Consider the following 15,538-nt stretch of genomic DNA (forward strand, 5'->3'; position numbering starts at 1 on the left):
GAGATTGAATTGTTTTAAATCACTTTGTTCTGAATCTTGGTGTCATTTTTTGGCTGCTTTAACTTGGTTCTTGCACATGGTCATCAGATGTTTCCAAAGCATCCACCAGGCTCCCCTGAAAGCAACACTTCTATGGAAAATGACTCCTGGAACCAGGCTTTTCAGATTGAGAAACTACAGTAGGGTTGTCATAAACAGATAGTTAAGGGTTAATGTCTCTTTCACCTGTAAAGGGTTAACAAACAGTGAACCTGGAACACTTGACCAGAGGACCAATCAGGAGACAAGATACTTTCAAATCTTGCTGGAGGGAAGTCTTTGTTTGTGTGTTCTTCTTTGTCCGTGTTCTCTCTGGGTTCTGAGAGGGACCAGACATGTAAGCAGATTCCTCCAATCTTTCTGAAAAAATCTCTTCTGTTCTAATTTTAGTAAGTACCAGGAAAAAGGCGAGTTTAATCTTTTGATTGTTTTCTGTATCTGCAAATGTGTATTTTGCTAGAAGTATTTTAAATTGTATTTTTGCTGGAGGGAGGCTTCTCTCTAGTGTCTATAAGCTGAAAGACCCTGTAATATACCATCTTGAATTTACAGAGATGATCTTTACTCTTTCTTTCTTTTATTAAAAGTTTTCTTTTTAAAAGTCCTGATTGATTTTCCCCTTGTTAAGGCTCAAAAGAAATTGAGTTGGTACTCACCAGGGAATTGGTGGGAGAGAGGAGGGGTAGAGGTGGAATTCCTCTGTGTTTTAAAATTCTAGGAGTTTGAATCACAATGATCTTCCAGGGTAACCCAGGGAGGGGAAGCCTGGGAGAGGCAACAGTGGGGGAAAGGATTTATTTTCCTTGTGTTAAGATCCAGAGGGTCTGGGTCTTGGGGTCTCCAGGAAAGGTTTTTGGGGGGACCAGAGTGTACCAGGCACTGTAAGTCCTAGTTGGTGGCAGCCTATTAGAACTAAGCTGGTAATTAAGCTTAGAGGAATTCATGCTGGTACCCCATCTTTTGGACTCTTAAGGTTCAGATTGGGGATTTATACCATGACAAGGGTGGGCTCCATACAAGAGACTGAGGAAGGTCTTGTGAAATTCACAAAGAACCTAAGACTCAGATGCCCTAGTGTGAAACAAGGGCTGATCTGAGGGTTTCTTGTGTACCCTGCAGGCGGGCTCCATTGCAGGGCACTACAAGCCAGGCATTCTCTCCACTGGGGATTTCCCCCAGAACAAAGGGGATTCCCCAGTGGCTCAAGGACAGTGTTATAACCCTATACAAGCCCCTCCCATGCAGCACATTGGGTTTATTAGAAGGGAAGCCAGGAGAGAGTCTAGTCAGAGCACAGTGCATGCTGGCTATTCATAGAATATCAGGGTTGGAAGGGACCTCAGGAGGTTATCTAGTCTAACCTCCTGCTCAAAGCAAGACCAATCCCCAGACAGATTTTTGCCCCAGATCCCTAAATGGCCCCCTCAAGGATTGAACTCACAACCCTGGGTTTAGCAGGCCAAGGGTTTAGCAGGCCAAGGCTCAAACCACTGAGCTATCCCTCCCCTATGCTGCTGCAACAGCCCACAGGGGAAAAAATAGCAAAATTTGGCCTCCATTCAGAATCGAGTTATTGCTTTATAACCGAAACAAAAAAAAATGGCTATTTGTAATTTACAAAGGAGCTAAAAAGAATTTAAAAGCTAGGTGCTGTATGTCCAGGTGCTGAATTTTACAGTTCTGTCATCTAATGATAGTGTTGGCCTTTAAAAAGAATATTGCAGTCATATACTATTCCACAGATTGGCTTTGTTTTAATTTTTCATGAAAGAAGTTTCATGTGCCCAATTACAACATAGTAAAAGATCTACAAACTAAAGACTCACTCTAATTATACACTGACATGACAGATGGTCCATTGTGCCAATGATTCAAAGAAAACAGTTGCAAATAATGGATCTACTGAGAAGGTGGTGGCTTTTGTTGAGCAGTTCTCTCATCGCCTTCTTTCTTCACTCCATCATATCCCTTCCCCTCAGACCGAATCACATCCTGCCCCAAGATACAGGGATAGGAGGAACCTGATGTAGGTAGAGTGTTAAGCTGTACAGAAGCAGAATTCTCCATTGTCTTATCTCTGGCATCGATGGATCTCTTCCTTCAGAAGGGGTGTAATGATTTCTGTAAAACAGCAGCTCTTCACACTAATTAATATCCCTCTTCTGCATGGCAATTCACACAGTCACAGAGGATCACAATACAACCACTCAAATACTACAGTACAACATGGAACAGACATGACAAGTACGATTAAAGCATGCAGCAACTCACAAGCATTCAACAGAAGCTAAAGTAGCCTTAGCTGATGGGAAAATCTGACTCAAAAGCAGAACTTGAACAATTCAACTGAACCAAGGGACCTAATTTTAGTGGGATTGCACACATCTAACTGAGGGCTAAGTTTGGCCCTGTGGCTTTAAAGCTTATCTTAGTTCGGCAATAACTTTTAATGTCTTTGCATCTGTGCATTTCCACCCAACTGTTATCATTACTAGCAATATTGGGTGTCATATTCAAAAGAACTCACCACTACCCTAACTACTTCCCTCAAAGTCAGTGAGTTTTACACCACTGACTCCAACAGGAGAAGAGCTGGCCCAATTCTGAGTTCTTTTGAAAATCCCACCCACTGTTCTATATGTGTTTAATTTACTATAATGAAGGTTCAAACCTCTGTCATGGACCAAGAAGATGTAACAGAAGCTAAAAGCTAGACACTGAAAAATTAAGGAGAGATGTGTATGCTTCTCATTTTATGAAATGTGTAGAAGACTGCATTAAGCACCTGTAGTTTTGCTATACACCTTTTGATGCCCATATAACATGAAACTAAGGAAATTACAAAAAAAAGCCCTATCAAAACAGAAACTTAACCTCATAAAAATGAAACTAATCCATCTGTGAATTTAAAAGAATAAAATGTTTGGATTCTGCCTTCACTCAGATATTCTTTTCCCACATATAAATTATACTGAAACCCCCAACCTCCTCATTGCATTTTATTAATCACACAAATTCATGAAGCAGGTGTTCTTAAAATTCAATCCAGCAGACTCTAGGTGAAGTGTGTTTCATTCAACAAAGTGCCAGCTATAATGGCTATGGGATGACAAGGGATATTTGATCAAGACATCTGAGAAGTTGCAGAATGTTCTTTATGCCCTCAAACAACAGCAGAGACTAATTAGAGAACACGATAAACTCAGCAGAAAAATTAAAAATAATTTCATGACCAGGGGGGTTCTTTAATGAATATATTATCAGCCACCTGAAGATTCTTTACCTCCTAATGAATGGAAACATTAATTCTGGTCTCTTGTCATTTATGAGCTAGTTATACACAGCAGTTCAGCTCCAACTCTAGTAAAACTTCCATGGTACCACAGGATCTTTTAACTTCAGATAATATGTTCTCAAATAGGAAACCTATAAGAGCTGGTCAAAATATGAATACGTATTTTCAAAAAATATCAACCACTCAGAATGCTGGTCAAAACACAGCAACATTTCTCATCAAACCTTTTTTTACAAACCAACCAGCTCAAAAAACAAGCTTGGGCTTTCTATTTCAAAGTGACAGTGGGTATTTTTTTTTCCAGTGTAGAACTACCCTCAGGGACTAAAGGCCAGATCTGCAAAGGGATTTAGACACCTAAAGATGCAGCTAGGTACCTGTTGGGATTTTCAAGAGCTCCTACACAGGCTAGTACTTAACTTCCCTTGAAAACAAGGTTAGATGCTCTTGAAGACTGCACTAGCCACCTACCTGCATCTTTAGGAAAATAGCTACCTTTAAACATCTGGCCCTCAAGCACTTGGGCTGAATAATCAGTGGGGCCATTGGACAACTGAGATGCTAAAGGAGAAATCGGGGAAGACAAGGCTGTTGCAAAGAAACTAAATGCATTCTTTGCATTGATCTTCACTGCAGAGGATATGAAGGAGATTCCCACATCTGAGCCATTCTTCTTAGGTGACAGGTCAGAGGAAGTGTCCCAGGCTGAGGTGCCAATAGTAGAGGCTTTGTAGCAAACTGATAAATTAAACAGTAATATAATCACCAGAACCTGATGGCATGGGTGGTGGGTGACAAGCAGGCTTGGAGAGGCTAGGCCCCGACTGGCCTGCCCCTTCTACCCGGGGCCCCACGCCTCCTGCCCCTCTTTCCCCACCGAAGCCCAGAGCCCTCCTCTAGCCCCAGAGCGCCCAGTGGCTGGGTAGACAGTGTGCTCCGGTGAGTGGGTAGACAGTGCACCTGGTGGGTGGCCGGCGCAAGCACTGGCCCCAGTTGCCCTGCATTCCTGGCTACAGGCTAGCCCACACTAGCCCCAGGGGAAGGGTGCCAGAACCCTCCCAAAAGTCGGGGGGGAGCCAGGGAGGCAAAGGTAGCCCCCTGCCCATGTATGAGGCCCTCCACCCAGGGCAGGTGGAGGGACCCAGGCTCCTCACAGCTGCCTGTGCAGCTCTCCTGACCTGGCTCCAGCTGGGGAGGGGGTGCTTCAGAACCATCACCTAGCCATTGAAAGAGCTGGGCCTGCAGTTGTGGGAAGCCACGCTGGACCCTCCTCTGCCCATGGTGTGGGGGGCCAGAGCAGCCCCCGGCCCATGTCCCCATGAATCTGCAGCTCCTCACAGCTGCCTGTGCACGGCTCTTACCGTGGCTGGGCTGTGGCTTCGAGTCCCTCCCCCCAACTCCCAGCTGGAGCCAGGTCATGGGGATCCATGCAGGCAGCTGTGGGGAGCTGGCGTGGAGTCACAGACCCTCCTCCTGCCCCAGGTGGCCAGGGAACCCAGGTAGTGGGGACATGGGCGGATGGTGGGGGTCTCAGGGGGAAGAGGAGAGGAAATGGGTGTGGTCCACCCTGGTAAAAAGTGGACAGGTCAGGCCTCTTCACTTTCAAAAAGTGTCCCCTTGGTCCCTCCCCTTGTTCTGGTGCCCCTGCCCCAGGGCTCGGCCACATGGGAAAGAAGAACCATGTCAGGAAGCAAGAGGGAGTCTGGGGGTGGAGTGTGGGTGGGGCCACACAGGCCGTTTGGGTAGGCTGAGCCTTCCCCTGACTTTGATACCCACCACCCATGCCTGATGATATTCACCATTTGCAAGGAATTCAGATATGAAATTGCAGAATGACTAACTGTGGTATGCAACCTATCAATTAAATCAGCCTCCATTCCAGATGACTGGAGGATAGCTAATGTGACACTGATTTTTTGAAAAGGCTCCAGACACAATCCTGGCATTTACAAGCCAGTAAGCCTAACTTTAGTATTGGGCAAATTGGTTGAAACTATAGTAAGGAATAGAATGAACAGACACATAGATAAACATGATATGTTGGGGAAGAGTCAACACAGCTTTTGTAAAGGGAATTCATGCCTCGCCAATCTGTTAGCATTTTTGAGGAGGTCACAAACATGTGGACAAGACTGATCCAGTGAATATAGTGTACTTGGACTTTCAGAATGCTTTTTGATAAGATCCCTCACCAAAGGCTCTCAGGGAAATTAAGGAGATCTGGGATAAGAGGGAAGGGTCTCTCATGGATCAGTAACATGGTTCAAAGACAGGAAACAAAGGACAGGAACAAATCATCACTTTTCACAATGGAGAGAGGTGAATAGCGGGGTCCCCCAACGATCTGTATTGGGACCAGTGCTGTTCAACAAATTCATAAATAATCTGACAAAAGAAGTAAACAACAAGATTGCAAAATCAGCAGAGTACAAAGTTTCTTAAGACAGTTAAGTCCGAAGCTGATTGGGAAGAGTTACAAAGGGATCTCACAAAACTGGGTGACTGGGCAACAAAATGGCAGATGAAAAATTCAATTCCGACAAATGCAAAACATAATCCCAACTATACATACAAAATTATGGGGTCTAAATTAGCTGTTACAGCTCAAGAAAGAGATCTCGGAATCATTGTGGATGTTTTCAAAGAACTATCTGCTCAAAGTGCCAGCAGTCAAAACGCTAAAAGAATGTTACGAAGCATTAGATAAGGAATAGATAAGATAGAAAATATCATAATGCCACTATATAAATCCATGGAATGCCCTTGAATACTGTCTGCAGTTCTGGTTGTCCCATCTCAAAAAAGATATATCAGAACTGGAAAAAGTACAGAGAAGGGCAACAAAAGTGATTAGGGTTCTGTATGCGGAGAAACTAAAAAGACTGGGACTGTTCAGCTTGGAGAAGATTACTGAGGGGGGATATGATAAAGGACTATAAAACAGTGAATGGTGTGGAGAAAAAGTGTCATTTACCCCTTCATATAACACAAGAGCTAGGAGTCACCCAGTGAAATTAATAGGCAGTAGGTTTAAAACAAACACAAGGAAGCACTTCTTCAGACAATGCACAGTGAACCTGCAGAACTCATTGCCAGGGATGTTAAAGGCTGAAAGTATAGCTGATTTTAAAAAGTATTAAATAAGTCATAGAGTATAGGTCCATCAATGGCTATCAGCCAAGATGGTCATGGACATAACCCCTTGCTCTGGATGTTCCTAAACCTCGGACAGCTAGAAGATGGGACTGGATGACATGGGACAGATCACTCGATAAATTGCCCTGTTTTGTTCACTTCCTCTGAAGCATCTGGCATTGGCTACTGTCAGAAGACAGGATACTGGGCTAGATGGACCACTGGTCTGACCTAGTATGGCCATTCTTATTTTCTTATGTATTTACCTATGAAAGTTTTACACATAGTCCATTGTCCCAATCCAGCAAACCTCTGAAGCATGTGTTTAACTTTCAATCGGATTTGAATTGGACTATTTATGTGCTAAAAGTTAAGCATACCAAGTGCTTGGTAGATCAGAAATTTTGTGATATTATTTGAGTAATGACTAGAATTTGCTGGGCTCTATATTGGAGGCTGTACCTGATCATCATCAACAATTACTTGTGCACTAGTAAAAAAACCTATGCCAGAAAAGGTGGAGGTAGGTAAGAAACAAGGCAAATCAGAGGAATAAACAAACTTACAGCCTGATATACATTATAGAATTTTTAAAAAAGCTATGATCTGAAAAGCCCAACACAGGATCGGATTGACCACTGGATTACATCAGTTTTACACTGGCATGACTCCAATGAAATCAATGAACAGAGTCACACCACTGTAAATCTGATGCGACAGAATGGTCAGGCCACTAAATTCTTCAAGACAGATTGTGAGAATGCCATGTCCATTGCTCACTTATTCCTGGTATATCTATTTACCATGTTCAGGGTCCAACTGGGCCCTGAAGGATTTAGCCAGTGATGAATACACTGCTCGTATTGTCTGAATGCAAGGTAGCGAACCACACCTGCTTTGTTAACTTTGTTTGGGGCTCTAATCTTACTTTCAAGTTTTCTGTAGATGGCTCCTCTCCTGCAACCTGAGATCTTTTGGTTTTACACTATGTTCAAATGCAAATCCCTCGGATTACACATGGAGCTTTAAACATGCTTATTTATAGCCCAGCAGATGGGTTTGATGTCATAAACAAACCACTCCCTGTTACCAAGTTACAGATACCTTCTAATTTTTTCCTTCTCTAGTGAATACTCAGTCCTAGCTCTGCCCATCTTCTCATCTGAATCCAATGCAGTTAAAATTATTGGCTCCAATTCTCACGTACACTAAGGGTGCTTTCCATCACTCTGGTCACGTAAAAGGGACTTTAACATGGGTGAGCTGTAACGAATACGCACCCCAAGACCCCCTTTTCACTGCCACAGTTGTATAAAGGAGGCATTAGTGCAGTGGTTCTCAAACTTTTGTACTGGTGACCCCTTTAATGTAGCAAGCCTCTAAGCGCGACCCCCTAATAAATTAAAAACACTTTTTTATACATTTAACACCATTATAAATGCTGGAGGCAAAGTGGGGTTTGGGGTCGAGGCTGACAGCTCGCGACTCACCAGGTAATAACCTCACAACCCCCTGAGGGGTCCCGACCCCCAGTTTGAGAACCCCTGCATTAGTGCAATTGTGAAACAGGCACATTGGCTTACAGAGCTACACCAATTTACACAACTTGAAGATCTGACCCATTATGATCAATTAAACCCAATATGCAAGATTAAATACGTAGGAGGGTGCATACACTAAAAAGCGAACTATTTCACCATGGAGGAGCAGAGCTACTGTTTCCAAGGCACATACAGCACTATAGCAATCCAGGGTCCAATGGGTTTTGATTAAAGATTGAGTAGCAAGACCTAAAGAAAAGATGGGTGGATACATGGTAAAGCTGATCCTATACAGCAGGCCTTGTTTTTCTACATCTGAGGTTCAGGTTGCAAGTTCGCTGCCTTGTCTTTGACTGTAACCTGGCTAAGGACAGAGAAACCATGCACAGCACATTCCACTCACATCTGTATAACTTTATAGTAGGGTTTTGCAAGGCCATATTTATTTAGTAGGGAAACTGCAGGACTCCACACAAGGCCACGGTAGATTTGCAGAGCAGCATTCGTGGAAGTTGTGTGAATTTGTTCCTACCACAGCATGCTAGAGGTGATCATTTAAAGCATGAAGAATCACACTCTCTGTTTTTTTAATTTATACTCAAATCTATGCCAGCCATCACCAAATTATCTGTGCACCTCAGATAAAACATTGGCCTTATATATGCTCCTGAACTATTTCCTAAATAGTAATGCTCCATGCAGTTCAGTGTTATGCTGTACATGTTAGAAAGCTATCATACCATAAACACGGAGAGCCTCAAGAATAACTTGAGCCAAAATAAAGATGATCTCTATCTTTATTATCTATATGGGATCAAACTTTAGTTGTCCAGGGTAATGTAATGACACCGTGACACTAGCAGGCCAAGTGCCAGCTCATGTCAAAGTCCCTGTATCTCAACTAGACACTAACAGATACATAGCTGTAATCTGTCTGGCTCACTTGCGGGTTGAGATTGATAAAACAGGCATTAGAATTATAAGGAAGAATTTAGTGTTTAGATTCATTTGAATACTTGTGAGATGCTGCATGCTTTAATCTTACTTGTAATCTCTGTGTTCCATGTTGTAATGTAATATTTGAACGGTTGTACTGTGAGACTCTGTGACTATGTGAATCGCCATACTGAAGAGGGATATTAATTAATTGTTATGCCCCTTCTGAAGGAGGAGATCCACCAATACCGGAAAGGCTGTGAGTGGTTCTTACAACTGGAAACTCCCCACATCTGGATGGAGGAATCCTCAACAAAAGGACTAAAAACTTATTGTTGTTCTGCTTTGCTCCCTGTGAAGAGGAGTCATGCAAGTGGACTCATCCCATCAGATGAGTTTGCACCTCACATCACACAGCAGGAGGGGGATGAAAACCTTGAACAAATGCAACTAGGTATCTCTAGGTGCTTGGAGATGCGGGGTCAGCAAGCTGTTTCTGGGCATAAACAAGAGATCCACAGCAGCTTTGCCTGGGTTAGCCCTAAAGGACAAATAGAACTTGATGATTATAGATGCCTATAGACTTTTGAAAACCTAAGACTGTAACTCATTCATGTATCTGTGTTTGCTTGCTTTAACTTTGTAAATAACTCTCTAATTTCCTTTTCCTATTTAATAAATCTTCGTATAGTTTACCAGAGGATTGGCTACAAGCATTGTCTTTGGTGTGAGACCTGAAGTGCAACTGACCTAGGGTAAGTGACTGGTCCTTTGGGATTAGGAGTAACCTGAATATTGCATGCATCCAACGAAGTGAGTATTCACCCAAGAAAGCTCATGCTCCAATATGCTTGTTAGTCTATATGGTGCCACAGAACTCTGCTGAATATTGCTGTGATTCTTGGTGTATGGGACGATCTACAACATCACTCACTTGGGTGGCAAGACAGACTGGAGTACCCAAGGGAACTGTTTGTGACTACGTGTTAAGGCTGTTAAAGTGCTTGAGGAGTTTGCTCCTGGTACAACTGGTTGGCGAAATGTAAGTGTTAGAACTCACGATCTGTCCTGTGGTTGGCCTAGAGGACCAGAATTTCTCTAACATCACGTACCATATGAAAAGCTATTGTGACAGATACCCTAGGAGTGAACTAGAAAATGGATTTAGTTTGAATTGTATAGCCCTAATAGTCAATATTTTATCCTGTTTTGTCGTTCTCTTTCATATTTTTCTACTGTTTTAATGAAAAAAAAACAAAACAGCATTCTCATAGCTGTTAACCAAAGGATTTACAGCCTAAAGAAAAGAGCATTGCCTTATATTTCAATGGCACAAAGTTTAAATCCTGTTATTACACTTTTATTAAAACTGACTTAAATGGGAGCTCTGTCTGAGTAAAGACAGAGTAAAGATTTAGGAACTGGGCCCAATGCAAGGGACATGCAGACAGATGTCCTGTAGTTCCAGACTGATAGGATGAGTTGCAGAAATTAGATTTTTTACTTGGTCTACAAACGATGCTTCTGCATCTTCAGTACATCAGTCTGGAACATATTACGGACCTCACTGATTTTATTGGAGAGTTCCTGGCATTCATAGCATTGTTATTATTACCTTTAACCTGGATCTGTTTCCTCACAGTTATAAGTCAGAGCAATCATTAACTGATGTATTAGCTTTTCAACCCTCTTTTTGACATTTCTCTTTGTTTTGGAACATAGTGGAGCTTTATCTGGGGAACCTGAAAGAGATAGGGTGGGACTTTGAATATAATAAATATATTATTTTTATATATTTATATATGTCATTTCAAATAAAAGAAGTCTATAAGCAAGCTGTTGGCACCTGGATAATTCATGAAACTCACAATACACATAGGGATAACCATGTAGCAATATGATAATACATTCAATTGTTTTGATAGCTAGTAAGCCAGGTAGCAGAATATACCCCATTCCACTCCACTCCCCTTCCCACAACTAATGCTCCCTCAAATAAATTGGTTGTATATATCACTTATGTGTTCACAAGTAATTGTTACTCCTCCCAATGTAAGATCATCTGACATTAAAAAAAAGTAGTTGGATAAGACTATGCTGTACCTCCTTGCACACCTCCTCTAAACTCAGTACAGATTCAGTTATATCCTTTGTTCATGGGCTTTTAGCTAGTTTACAATCTTCATGTTCGTGTCCAAAGCTTTAAAGGTATGATTTTGTGAGTAATGTTATCAGATGCTTTATTAAATCCTAACACATATTTTGTGTTCCCTTCATCCACTAAGTTTATCATACTATTAAAAAAGGACCACACAATAAAGTTGGCCTAACAACTTGTGCAAATTTTATTTATTTAATTATTTATTTAGCCTGTGCTACCTATAGCCAATGGTTCCTTTACCTTCCATCCTACACTGAAGTGGTAAGTCTGCATTAGAATACTGTCTACAGTTCTGAAAAACTAGACACCAGAAAGATGTCAATGGATTGGAAGGAGTTCACAAACAAGCAACAAAATGAACATGAGATTTGATTTATGAGGAAAGATTAAAAGACCTAAATAGGTATAAGCTTGGCAAAAAGATGACTAAGGTAAAATATGATAAATGTCTACAAGTATTTGAAGGGTCTAAACACCAAGGAGGTGATTATCAGCTGGAGTAAACTGTCATAGCTCCATTGACTTCACTGGTGTTATGCTGAAGGTCTGTCCACAAAGAAGACTGCCAGTTTAGGGTGGTTCTGGCAATTATTCATTTTGGGTTAGCCCGGGTGATAGGAATCAGGGAATTCATGACAAGTTCCCTAGAGGAAACAGATGACGTAAGCAGGCTTAGGGCTCGTTTCTTTTAGTCATTAGGGATAACGTATTAAAAAGATTATTTTCTTCTTTTTTGGATGTTTTTTTTTTCCTGCCTCATGGGCTCCAAACATGTATCAGGGTAAAATAAAGTGTTTTTCATCTGGCCTCATGTAAGACATTCCTCCTCTCTTCCTAAGATTTTAATGTATAAAATTTCATTTGTGAATACAATTTTCCATTTGTCAGAAGAACATTCCACGGCACGTTACTATTATTGAATAAAACTTAACGGATTGTTTAAAATAGGAAAAAGAAAACAAAATAGGAAAAATTCCCGATCTAGCCAAAACACAATTTCTTTTACTGACTGGAACTCTGCAGGTATCTCCAGTGTCATCAATATACTTTTGTAGGATGCTAAAGAGAAAACATCCACTTCATCCCTCAAAGTATGAGAGATTTTTCTGGAGGTTGTATTGAGCTGACATGATGATTTTACCACCCACGTTCTAGTGTATATAAATTCAAAATCCACTCCATAAAATAGATGTTTGGGATACACACAGTATAAGCACCTAACTGAAGACTCCTGAAAAGACATAAAATTACAAACCAATCTGGAAAGTGATAAAAGAAGAGATCAGAGGACTGACTCTACTTCCACTGAAAGCAATGGCAGAACTTCTGCTTATTTCAATGGGAGTATGGTTGGGCTCATGTTTGGGGAAGAGGCCCCTTTAGCAGGCTTAACTTTGAATAGATCTAAATTAAAAAGCTGTCTTTGGAAAAATTCCTGAATTTTGTTTTCTGTTCTCTAATCAATTCATTTCAACTATAAAGGAGTTAGAATTCAGCAGCAATGTCTGTTAGTTGAGAAAGAGTTCTGTGGCACCTTATAGACCAGGGGTAGGCAACCTATGGCACATGTGCCGAAGGCGGCATGCAAGCTGATTTTCAGTGGCACTCACATTGCCCGGGTCCTGGCCATTGGTCCAGGGGACTCTGCATTTTAATTTAACCTTAAATGAAGCTTCTTAAACATTTAAAAAACCTTATTTACTTTACACACAACAACAGTTTAGTTATATATTATAGACTTATAGAAAGAGACCTTCTAAAAACGTTAAAATGTATTACTGGCACACGAAACCTTAAATTAGAGTGAATAAATGAAGACTCGGCACACCACTTCTGAAAGGTTGCCGACCCCTGTTATAAACTAACAGAAGTATTGGAGCATAAGCTTTTGTGGGTGAATACCCACTTGGTCGTGCATCTGAAAAATATGTACTGATTTTAGTCCACTTTAAATACTTTAAGTTATGACCTTTATTCCACTAGCTCTGTGGATGTAACTAAAATATTTGTTCCATTTAGAACACTGTATTATTGCTTATTTGTCTTCCTGTATAATTTTTCCACAAAATGATATAGCATCAAACTGTATTAAGTCACAATATCTAATACTGTCACTATACCTAATTCATTAAAGATTCATCCAGGTATTGAATATTACGTGCTGTGAGATTTGTTCTACGGGATTAATAAAGATGTAGCTGTACTTGACAGAGGGAACAATACGAAGGAGAAACTCATTTGATGTGCCATTGAAAATGTGCTCAACTATATTTTGAGCAGAATTAAAAATTAAACAAACTGCACACATGGCCCAGCGGATAAAGAACTGGTCTAGGCGTTAGCAGACCTGAGTTCTAAGCATAGTTGTGCCTTTAACCAGCTATGTGACCTTTAGCAATTCACTTCATCTCTCTGTGCTTCAATTTCCCATTCCAACCTAGAGGCTGCCAGCTCTTCTGGGGGATGGTCTTTCACTACGAGTTTGTACACTGCCTACCACAGTGAGTTTCAGATCTCAGTTGGGACCTCTATAATTTACAGCCTAAAGAATAGAGCATCTGTCTTGTAGATGGTGTTTGGAAATAAAGTTGCAGTAAACTGTTGACTGGCAATAGCTAGGCAAATGGCCTATTAAAGATTAATTATCAATTTGTTCATTTATATGTTTAAAACAAAACAGACCTTTAAAACCTACAAAGTTATCCTGCAAACTGGACACAGCTAACACTGCTCTACAGCCAAAATGCTTCTGAAATAAACGTAGTCCAACTTTAGTAATTCTGGGCTACTGAGAATGAAAATGATGTTTAAAATTGTTGATTGGCTCTAGTTTTCAAGATATGCTGTTGGGTCAGTATATACAACCCTTGACTTGGGAATGGCGGAGGATAAGTGAGTTATAAAGGGAAGGGATCTCAATTTAAACCAGAAATGACTGAAATACATCTTTGACTGGATCTATGAATAAATCTATGACTGGGTTTGGGACAGTACTTGCTTTTTAGGCAAAACAATGAATGATGCAATCTGAAGCTGGTATTGCGTCATACATGATATGAATTGCATCATGTTATTCCTAGAAGTCATGGATGATGCAATCATAACGAAGCTTACATCACTCTGCTGAACAAATTGCCCTATATCAGCTCTAGAAATCATATAGTGTCGTGCTCTCTAATTTGTCAGTGTTTGATTTTGCAAAGGGACACATTTCTGTTTAGCCAAAGTGAGCAGAGATGCCTCGTACTTGTGTGAACAGTGCAGATAACTTCTGCTATGTTTGTGGTGAAGTGACTTTTGCATCACAAAAGTGCAGTCTAACCACTATGGTTAAGAAAGCCTATCACCTTTATTTTGGCTGCAAAATTGGAGATCAGGATAAGAAGTGGGCCCCACACATATGCTGCAACACTTGTGTAACAAATCTTCGCCAGTGGTTGAAAGGAAAAGGAAATCTGTGCCTTTTGCAGTGCCAATGATTTGGAGAGAGCCAACAGATCATACCAGCAATTGTTACTTCTGCATGGTGCCTCCAGTTGGCAAAGGTGTGTCAAAGAAGAAAAAGTTGACTGTGCATTATCCAAACATTCCATCAGCCCACGGAGAAGGACTGCCGGTTCCTGATGCACCAGAATCATTCTCACTTGAGTCAGACGAGGAAGAGGATGAAACTTGGTCCTGAACCATCAATGTCACAGGACCCACATTTTCTCCCATCCTCCTCCTCTGAACCACACACCTCATAACACAAGGTGAACTGAATGACCTTGTCAGGGATTTGGAACTACCCAAGAGTAAGGCAGAGCTGTTGGGCTCCAGACTACAGCAGTGGAATCTCCTGGCAGGCTATCAGGGCAAATGGAGCCCATCAATGCTTGCAGACTATTGCTGGACAGTGACAAGTGATGCTCCATTTAATGAATACAAGAGACAAGCCAAGAAGCGCCGAGTAGACACTGAATAGGACTAAACTATGTACATAATTTTTTTTGCCTTTTGTTTCATAATAAATTTTATTTATATAACCCTTTTGCTGATTTTTAAAGTGTTACAAAAACAGGACAGGTGAAATATTATCATGTAAAGCAACCATAAACACATGAAAAGACCTAGGTTTACAATTTATGATTAAAACTCTACGATCTACACAATATACATCGACATAAAATGTAAAAACTTAAATATCTTAGAAACAGTAGCCAATCAGTTGTTTTAATTGTCAGATTTGAATTCAGCACATCAAAATACATAATAATATCACATTTTATCTCTGAAGCAGACGACTTCTCAAAAATTGTAGACCAGTGTAATCTATGGAATCTTGTGTTCCTTTGTTGTTACCCTTGACTTCCACCGCCCGTGTCATGTTCCTCTCCCATCTTGTCCCTATTTAGGCTCCAATCTTGCAAAAAGCTCCAGCTGGGTGAACCC

General features: G+C 41.0%; 1 protein-coding gene across 6 annotated transcripts in view; it reads right to left on the minus strand.

Annotated features, from left to right (window-relative positions):
- ABLIM2 (actin binding LIM protein family member 2) overlaps positions 1-15,538 on the minus strand; it is a 237,860-nt gene that overhangs the window by 151,162 nt on the left and 71,160 nt on the right. The gene's annotated exons all lie outside the window — the stretch shown is intronic.

The sequence above is a fragment of the Gopherus flavomarginatus genome, chromosome 3, assembly GCF_025201925.1.
Source record: "Gopherus flavomarginatus isolate rGopFla2 chromosome 3, rGopFla2.mat.asm, whole genome shotgun sequence".
In the NCBI taxonomy this organism is placed as follows: domain Eukaryota; kingdom Metazoa; phylum Chordata; order Testudines; family Testudinidae; genus Gopherus; species Gopherus flavomarginatus.